This window comes from Vigna radiata, chromosome 5 (assembly GCF_000741045.1).
Source record: "Vigna radiata var. radiata cultivar VC1973A chromosome 5, Vradiata_ver6, whole genome shotgun sequence".
Taxonomy (NCBI): Eukaryota; Viridiplantae; Streptophyta; class Magnoliopsida; order Fabales; family Fabaceae; genus Vigna; species Vigna radiata.
Window position 1 is genome coordinate 7,868,695 of NC_028355.1, and position 10,960 is coordinate 7,879,654.

Genomic DNA, 10,960 nt, shown 5'->3' on the forward strand with positions numbered 1-10,960 from the left:
AAAGGTCTTGCATTTGATTGAGAATGTACTTTGATTAACTGCATGATCGCCCTCAAATTAATTAAGAATGTACTTTAATTAATTTGAAACTTAAACAATAATCAATTGAACAGTGATCTGTGAATAACCGATGATGAATCTATTTTGGAAAAGCAGTGGGATTAGCCTGTTTCTTCATTATTGTTTTTAAGTTTTCTATTTGTTTTACAACAACCTTTAAACATCCTCACTTTTGTTCTTAAGCATTGCATAGCATTCATAAGTTTCAGATATTCAAAAGCAATTCCATGTTTGTTGGGAGACGACTTAGGGTTACTTTAGCCCTATCTACTTTCTTGAATACTACTAGGCAATACTGAAGTTACCTTGAAAAGTAGTATTAATTTGATAGCTTCAACGACAGCTTATCAAAGGGGCACATGGACGAATCGAACATACACCGAAATGAGAGGGATCTGGAGATTGTATAGGTATGGGACTATAGAGTTGAAGGATAGCTTAAAGGATTTGATTTGACTACTCATATCAACAAATGCATTTGCTTTTCGGTAGCCTAACCCATAAGAACTCCATAGTTAAGCGTGCTTAACTTGGACTAATTATGGGATGGGTGACCTTCCGGGAAGTTTTCTCGGAAAGTGTGTGAGTGAGGACAAAGCACACTGGAAAGCCTCGTGTTGATGTGTGGGGGCAGTCAGCAGTCCCTACAAGTTGTCGGGGTGTTATAACATTTTTGTCAACAAATATTTTCCGCAGTCTGAAGTTACTCAGGGAAAACTGGAGATCTCATCATTTAAACAAGGCATGGAAGAAACTCTAAGTCAAGCATGGGAGCGATTCAAAGGATTACTCAGGAAAACACCAGTTCACGGATTTGACAAGACAACCAGAAGTCTTGCACTTACATGCAAATGATGCAATGCTAGCTCAAAATGATCTTTTGACCCAAAAGCTAGATACATTGACAAAGATCCTCTAGCAACTTCCAAAGGAGCTTTATAATGTCTCTCAAGCACAAGAGCTACATGATCTTTGTGGTGGAGACCATATTAATGGTTAATGTGCTATACCTAAGGAGATGCAGCAGGAAGCTAACTATATGGGGAACCACTACCAGTTTAGACAAGGGAATTTCAATCAAGGCAATCCTAGCCAAGGTTGGAAGAATCATCCAAGTATTGGCCAACAACAGAATAACCCATCAGGGCAACAAGGAGGCTTCAGGCAACAACAACCTTTAACTATGTGGCAGCAGGTTTCACATCTGACAAACTTTGTCCAAAATATGAGTAAAAGATTTGACGAATTCATGAAACTCTATGATTCAAATCACACCAATGATCAAGCTACTTTTAGATCATTAGAGATGCAAATTGGAAAGCTGTCAAAAAGAGTAGAAACCACAGAAAAGAACCAGTTTAGGGCTAATACTAATGTTAACCCTAAAGAGGAATGCAAAGTTGTAGTGACAACTGATGGAGGAAGAGCTGACAAGGAAGTTGTAGAGATTGGAAGCAGTGAGCAAAAGGAGGAAGGTGAAGCCATTGAGAGTAGCAACAACAGTGGAGGAGAAGAAGGAGAGGAAGCACGAGATAGTCATAATGAGCAGAAAAGAGAAATTTATAATTATTAAAAAAATTCCTGCAAAATGAAATTTTATCTTGGAGATATGATAGATTTAGATGAGGATGATGATGAGCAGGAATTTGAGATTCAACCTCCAAGGAATTATCCGCTTAAAGTAAAAGATCCAGGTTGCTTTAATTTGGCATGTATGATTAATGAGGTTGATATAGGAGAAGCAATGATAGATTCTGGATCTAGCATTAACATGATGCTCATGCGTTTGTTTAAGAAAATTGGAGGGCTAATGTTAAAGCCATCTAATCTCACAGTGACAATGGCGGATGGTTTAGTTAAAACACCATTTGGTATGGTGGAAAATGTAGTTGTTCGGGTGGAGCAGCTAGAATTCTTAGCTGATTTTATCATCATGAGCATGGAAGATGAGGAAAGAATTCCAACAATTCTTGGAAGACCTTTCATGGCAACATCCCAAGATGTCTATTAGTGTCCATGATGCAAGGATCATGATGAGAGATAAAGAGAATGTACTCTTTTATACTGGCTTTAAAGAGAAAAGTATGAGAATTAAAAAGAGGGTCAGACATAAGAAGTCAAGAAGAGAAGTTGCATTAAAGGACAACACAATAGGTACTAATTCTAATAATTGTAATGTTTTACAGGTACTTGAAGATGAGGAGGTAGACAAAGGAGGCACTATCCACACTGAATATACACCACTTCCAATAGGAGCACAAGTGAGATTCAAGGTGGCTTGTTATTAAGAATCGGGAAGATGGCAAGCTGGACATCATGAAACCATTCACAAGAGCCAAAAAGAAAGTGGATAGAAAGCAACTAATGAGTTAGGTTGATGAAGATCCCAACCGGGATGTAATGAATTGATTATATCTAAATCCCACTTTGTATAAACATTTGTAGTTTTAGGTTATTTGATTTTGTGCTGTATTGAATCTTTGAACACTTTATGGGTAGCATCTACTGAGGGATGCTAAATCTTTTATGTATCTACTGAAGGATACAAGGTAAGTACACCTACTGAAGGGTGTTGGAAGGATAAGCACTTACTGAAGAGTGCTAGACAGGTTTGGGTCAGGCTCGTGACGTTAAACAGACGCTACCTGGGAGGCAACCCAGTTGATTGTTTTGTTTTTAATCCTGTGTTAAGTGCATTACATGTTAATGATTGCATCTGAGAGGGGAAAAGCATATATTTGAAAAATTGAAGGATGAAACTAAGTGCTAGAAGGAAAGATTACTCATAAGAAAGCAAAAGAAGAATAAGTGAAATTAGGCATAGACCGCTGAGCGGTTGCGGCGCTGATGGTCTCGGCTTTTCGTAAAAGCTAAGCGGTTTTTCAAGTTTTTCACTTTGAAACCCTTCTTTGCATTTCGCTTGAGCGGTCTCCCTAAGCCCTAACACTCTCCTTTCACTTTAAAGAGCATTTTAGAGAGACTTCCTCACTTTCTCATTCACCCACTCACTAAAAATTCAATTTTCCACCATTACTTTGTCAAAGTTTGGGGTTTTTGGTTGAGAGGCTTGCATTGGAGAGGATAGTCATCATCAATTAAGAAATTTTTCTGCAAGCATTCATAATCTTCACTCAAGTAAGTATGCAAATTCATTATTTAAGGTTTCTATTTTGGGATTTGTTAAAGAACATGCTTAGGAACATGATAAATTAGGGCTTTTGATTTCTATGCATGAATTGATAGAATAGGAACTGTTTGAACCGATTGAATTGCATGATTTTAATCTGGATTGATGATTTTAGCAAAAGAGTGGAGATTAGGATCAAATAGGCAAACATTTTGGAAAACCCTAGCATCCACCTCTGAGCGGTGGCGCGGCTTGAGGCAAACCGCTTGGGCGGTCTTCTTTGACGCTGAGCGGTCTGCAGCTGTTTTGCCTAAATGTTGAAATTTTTGAATGTTTGTATGTTGAGAAGCCCTGTTTTTCCTCAAAGAATTGTATGGTGTTATTATGCACTAACCTTTAATGATGTTTCCGTGAATTTTGTTGGATGAAATTGATTTATGCAGGAATGTCTACCTCAAGAGGAATTAAGACAATAGGAAACAAAAGGAAGGAACCAGAGAGACCTAGAAGATACTATTCTTCAAGGTTCCTTTCAAGGAAGCATGAAGAACATTTTGCTATAGTCCAGGAGAGGCGATTGCTGATGGAGAGAAAAGCCATGTACATCCCTGACTTGGCTCAAGAGTTTGGTCTGAAGATTGAGAGGCGAGGTTGGGAGAGACTGACGACTTATCCAGCACCAGCCAGTAGTGAGTTGGTGAAGGAGTTTTATGCCAATGCCTTGCCGAGAGGAGGAGTGTCTGCAGGGAGGTACATGAACTATGTACGTGGGCACTTGATCAGCTATGATCCTGACACCATCAACGCTTTTCTAGGGACTGAGTGGCCAGGAGAGTAGTGCAGGTATGCTGCTATACTGGGTGAGGCCAGGGATTATGAGGATATTGAGCGAGTGATGTGTATCCCTGGTAGGCACTTTTAGAGAAACCCGAACGGAGCACCGGTGAACATCCTTAGGGCAGATCTAACTCCCCTAGCCAAATACTAGAAGGCATTTACACATGCCAACATCCAGCCACGCTCTCATGTTTTCGACATTACTTTACATCGGATCTTGGTTATCTACTGTATGTTGAGGCAGATGGATGTGAATGTTAGGAAGATCATTACCAGTGAGATTTTGAGCTGCGCCAACACCGTGAGCAGTAGGACGCCACTGGGACATCCGTCCCTAATCACATATTTGTGCCAGTAGGCAGGAGTGGACACTTTAGTTCCACCCTTCGAGAGGGCGAGGAGAGATTTTGATGCCTCCTATTTTCATCAGTTTTGTAGAGGTAACGAGCTAGCTAGAGCAGTCCCTAGGAGACGTCCTAGGAGGGCAGCTGCACAATAGGTGGATGAGCCTGCAGATGCACCAACAGAGCGGCCAGAGCCTTTCTAGATGAGAGATATGTACATGTCTATGATGGAGGCGAGGATGGAGTCCCTTTGCAGAGGGCAGGAGGCCACTGCCGAGATGATCATAGGACTTTATGATCAGCCACCAGTGCATAGGTGGACTATGGATAAGTTCCGTAGTGTGATGGCTTGGCCTTGAGGACAGGCACAGGGTAGTGGGTCCGGAGCTGCTGGAACTTTGGGAGGACAGGATGATGACCAAGAGGATGATGAAGACTTTGAGGATGCCCAGGAGGAGGAGGATGATGACTCAGATGAGGATCTGCACATGACAAAGATTTTTCTTTTTCTTTTTCTTTGTACTTTGAATTAATAGTATAGGTTGAATTTATGTTTGAGTCTATGCTTGGCTTGTACACTTATTCGGATAATGGTGCCAATTTATTGCATCATGAGTTTTTTGCTATTGATGATTGATTGTGGATGATGATTGAGAATGTGTGAATGCTGATATCCAGATTGACGGTTCACTAGCTGTGTGAACATATGAGTAAGTGATTCATGATTGTGATTTTGATGCTAAGCAGGATTCATGTGAGAAGTGAGAAAGCATGATTATGTGAGGTATTGAGCTTCAGAGTTTTATTGTTGTGTGCACTGTTTATAGAGAATCATGAATGGTATTGACTTAATTTGGATAACTGATTAAATTGTATGTGTATGTCATATGATCAAGGTCATGCTTGGAAAGCCCTTACTTAGCCAAATTTTCACCCAAAGAGTTTTAAATGATATGCCCTTTTTGAACCTTGACCTTTGATGGGTGTCGCACCTCATGCAAATTTTATTTGCATAAAAGAATGCAGTATAGACTAGGAAGTGACTCCTAGGTCGTCTCTCAAGGACCAAATGTGGTTCAGGAATTAGGTCTAACATGTAGTGGGGGGGTTTGTGAAAGGATTGTGAATGTGGACAAACTAAGTTAAAACACAGATGCAATAGAAATGTAAAAATGGAATGTGAAAACAGTTGGTCATTAACTCAATCACTATGCTTTCAATCACAGATCACCGACAAGTACACACTACTCTAATCTAAATCCTACATGAATCACCCAACTAAGCGAAGGTTAATTTGGTCTTCAAATTGCAAACTAAGCGAATGCAATGCACAAATTTAATCAGTCATCCACCATACAGTCTAATCAACTAAGCGAAGAATTTACACCGATTAGGCAACTAAGCGTATACCTAATCGCAGGCAGACAACAGATTAAATATTGAGCAGAATCAAAGTAGCAGTATGGCAATTAAAGTGCAAGAATCTCATGGAAACAAAGTATTTTTATTAACGACCAACCAATTAACCTAAGCTAACATGACATTAAATTAACACTACCAAAAATACTATACAACATTAAAGTAAAAGACGATGTTAAACCTAACACTACAAGAGACAAATGTCCACACATAATTAAAGTTAGGGACTAAACTGAACATCCACTTATAACTTAAGGACCAAAAACAGGTTTAAACCTAAAATTTAACACTAAATTAAGAAGAGGAAAAACAATTAAACATTTAATGTAAAATATTTTAAAACAAAAAAATTGAGAAAACATATATTATTCTACCCATTCACGTACCATCATTTGCAAATATGGTGCAACACTTGTATACTAAATAAAAGAAAATGTGGTAACTAAATAAAAGAAATTTGGTGCAGCACTTCAACGTTCCGCAACTTTTGAAGGACGTCACTTGCTTGTATTATTTGAATGAAAGCTCTTGAAAGGCTAATGCAACCGAAAATAAAAGAAAAGCAAAAATGCATGAATTCAATTTAAGCTAAACTAATTTAAACTTCTAATATGAAGAAGAGATAAATAAAACAACAACCTATAGTACTATTCAATGCAATGCTGAGTTAAAGAAATTAAAAATGCTAGTTGAAGACATTAACCCAAGCGTATCATTCACAGTTCAGGCGTTAAAAAAAAAAGAAAGAAGCAAACTTTGTGAAGAGAGCAACGTATGCACAACCAGCGGGAGTGAAGAAATTCAAAAGAGCCAAAATCCATCATGGCGTGCACAACATGCACCTTTTATTCTAAAAGCAAAATTAACCAAAAACTTCTACATCATAAAGCACCACTATCCACTATCAATGTCCGTGTGTGGCGGCTATCTATCCTAGGAATCTCCTTCCTAGGGTTCTTTGTCTTCCCTTAAATTCCATTCAGCCAAGTGACCCCAGTGTGCCTTCGTGGACAAGCTGCTTGGACGTGGAACCATGTGGAGCTGCTATTTTCTTTTTGCTGGACGCACCTCCCTCAAGACCGTGGCAGCTACATGGATTTAGAGAAAAAAGAATGTGCTTCTCCCTCTGATGGGTGTCGCGGCCCATACAAATTTGATTGCAAATTAGAAATGCAGTATAGCTAGGAAGTGACTCCTAGGTCATCTCTCAAGGACCAAATGTGGTTCGAGAAATAGGTCAAACACGAAGTGGGGGGGGGGTTGTGAAAGGTTTGTGAATGCAGATGAATTAAACTAAAACAAAGATGCAAACATAAATGCGAAAACGAAATCAAATACAGAATGAAAACGGTCGGTCATTAACTCAATTACTATGCTTCCTATCCTAGATCAACGACAAGTACACACTACTCTAATCAAAATCCGACACGAATCACCCAACTAAGCAAAGGCTAATTCGGTCTTCAAAATTACAGACTAAGCGAATGCAATGCACAAAATTTAATCAGTCACCCACCATACAGTCTAATCAACTAAGCGAAGAATTGACACCGATTAGGCAACTAAGCATATACCTAAACGCAGGCAGACAACAGATTAAATATTGAGCATAATCAAAGCAATAGTATGACAATTAAAATTCAAAAGTCTCAAGGAAACAAAGTAACTTTATTAACAACCAACCCGACTAACCTAAGCTAACATGACAGTTAAATCATCAACATCGAACAAAACAAATAATAATAAAGTAAATAAAAACACTGAAATGAAACATTTAATACTAAGGTGCATGAATGCCTGAACTAATTGCAATACAACATGTAAATAAAATAATGCATCTAATGCTACTAATGAAATGATGAGCTAAAATGTAAAATAATGAAATACATATTGTAAGCACGTCAGGAAACAACATTAAAAATTGCATGAACAGGAAAACCATGTATGATTAATAAAAATACTTCAACTTAAAACCTTTTCGTTATATATATATATATATATATATATATATATATATATATATATATATATATATATATATATATATATATATATATATATATAAAACAAGTCTCATGCGTAAAGGAAAAATATTGCAATCAGCGTATTCATTTTCTCCATGAATCATCACCTTCGCCTATTATTCTTCAAAACTAAAATTAATGCAACGTTCTACTAGGCCGTGCACACACCTCCATTAATGAAAAGCTTCATTTAATGTCACCGAATATTTCCATTCACTCTCCCAATAAGCTAAGCAAAAAGAAAAAGGGGTGTGTCGATTGCTACTTCCAGCCCGTGACACCACCAGCTTAAAGCAAAAAAATTGATCTTGTGCTCTTTCCGTGAGTCACCAAATGTGCCAGCATAAACATGTTGCTTGCTTCTAAATAATTTTAATTGAAAAATGCATCACCGCCTAATGCAAAAATGCTTAATCCAAATCAAAGATGTGTGCTTTTCCTCCTCCCATCAACCGCAGCAGTCAACGTGTGGGGATAAATGAAGATAGGCACATTGGAGGAAATGAAGATAACAACATTCAATCACAAGTGAAAAATGAATTTTAATCTGGAGCGCTCATTGAATAAAAGACTTCAAAACCTTGCTTCATTCTAGCACCTGAAACATTCAAAAAGCTAAGTGCCTCCTCCTCAAAAACTGTGAGTCTACATTGCTCTCCAAAACCCCCCAACGAAAAAACGTTCCCAAGCAAAGTCCGAGAATCAGAGTGTGACGGCTGGAAGGGAATATGTCCCTCTTTCTAGGGTTGTGTGTCCTTAAAATAGAGTTGGGTCCACCCTAAAATAAAAGGAAGCCCTAGGGTGACAAGTGTTCTACAATTTGGGCCCATAATAATTTTTTAACATACCTATCATTAGCATAATCATCAACAACAGAGTAAATCTTAGGTATGCTTACCTCCACTTCCTTGCAGATTGGTGGAATAGTGGAAGGTGGAGATGGTTTACCTATCTCAGAAGTGTTGCTTACATATGCCTGTTCCTCAACATTTTCATCAGATTCACAGTTAGTATCACCAATCATAAAGTTGGAAGCTGGTTGTATCACAGAATTGATCTCAACACAAATAGAGCAAGAACCAGCTTCACAACTACATTGAAATTTTTCAGAAAATTGTGAAAGATCAAGATTTAATCCTAAGTCTGAAACATCTTCAGTTTTCACAGTTTCAATGTCAAAATCAACACTAACATGTGAATCTGCAGTAGTATCAAGAATATTTGAATGCATAAACAACTCAGGCAAAGCAAGGGGGATTTCAAGTTTAGAGAAAACCTGTGTTGATGCAATGATTCATCTCACCAGTAACAGCAGAATGAGAACCTACATCCTCAGGTGCAAGAGTGGAGGCATAGGAGGGTGGGGAAGTAGATTGTGCAGTAGTAAGCTCATGACTCTGCTCCCCATCTCCTATGTGAATGGCACTGACATCATCAAGAATTGGAACAGTCTGAAATAGTGATCCCTCTAAAAATTGAGATTGTTCCTCGGTGCACTACGCGGCCATCTACCCCCACAACTCTTTCAATGTAGGCTCAGAAGAAGTAGAAGATTTGGCAGGTGCCTTTTGCTGTTGTTGTTGCCTCTGATTTTTCTGCTGTGACTGCTTGTTATTGTAGATGTTGGTAGCATAAGCTTGAGGCTCATCATGAGAAACATGGTGCTCCAAAGAAGGACATGCATCTGCATAGTGGTCACTAGAAGGACATATAGCATACAACCGTGCAACAGATGCAGATGGAGGTGCTGGTCTCTGGTTGGATGCTAGCTGTGTCACCAAACTCTCAAGAGAATCAAGTTTGCTTTCCAATTTCCTACCAACAGCTGATAAAGAATGGGCAGGCTCATGAAATTGCAACTGTTGTGGTTCCTAAACAGGTGTAGGTATACAAGGAGTATGGAATGATGGTTCCTGATATTGATGCTCTGAAGTACCATACCATCCCAAGTTAGGATTAGTCCACCCAGGATCATCGCTATAACCATACCGCACAGGGGAGAATTTGTCTAGGAACTGATGCTTCAGATCTTCCCAACTGGTGACGGATCCTGGAGGAAGACAATAACACCAATCCTTTGATGCTAAATGTAATGAGTGCCCAAATTCCCTTACGAACATGTCTTCATCTGGGACATCTTGAGGTTTCATCAAAGAGCATAATGTGTAGAACTCCTCCAAATGTCTACGTGGGCATTCACCTGCAAAACCATTAAACCTAGGAAGCACATGTATCAGTCCAGTGTTGAAAACACAACGAATGTCCTCCTCATCAAGTGGCAGCGGCTCCATAGGAGCACTCTCATGAGATGGAGGAGGAACCGCACTGTTCTCAACATAGACATCAGCTGAGTATACACCACAAGCAATATCAGAGTCAAATGCAGAAGTAGAGTCATACACACACGCAGAATAAGCATTACTCACATAACCAAAAATAGGTAGACATGTAAAAGGGGGGGGGAAAGAAGAATGCAATGAAAATTGATGAAGGTTGAAAAACAGTTATTTTCATATGCCAATTTGGACCAAATTACACCCTTTACTACTTGGAATGAGCTCAGAATCAAGCAAAACTCAATAAATGAGTCTAGAGAGAGTCAAAAGTTTTTTTTAGCGATTTTATGCTTATTTTGCATTGTTTTGCATTGTTTTGGGCCTGTTTTTGACGCGCTCCTCACCTATAAAACCCCTATTACGAATTCAGAGTCATTCTTTTGACAGGGGAGAACGGACAGACCAAATTTTGCTCTCTGCAGAGGATCTCTTGGATGCTTAGGCTCCTTTTCATCTTTTCTAGGGTTTGCTCTTCCATTCTTCTTCCATTTTTCATCTAGTTTCACCATGTCTATGGTGAACTAAACCCTATTGTTGTTGGGGAAAACAATGTAATCTTTTGATGCTCTCTCTTATTGAAACTATTGATTATTTATATGGTCGCCATATGCTTTGATTGATTATGGTTGGGTTATCATCTGTGCTTAAGGCTTTTACCATTTAACTCATTCGGTATATTGTTGTTTGTCGTTATTGACATGGGGACGGTAATGACATGAACTGGTGAGTAATCTCTTGATTTTGCAATACCACCTAGGGATAGGGGTAGGACGATCGATTGCGCTAACTTCTGTTTATAATGCGGTATTAATT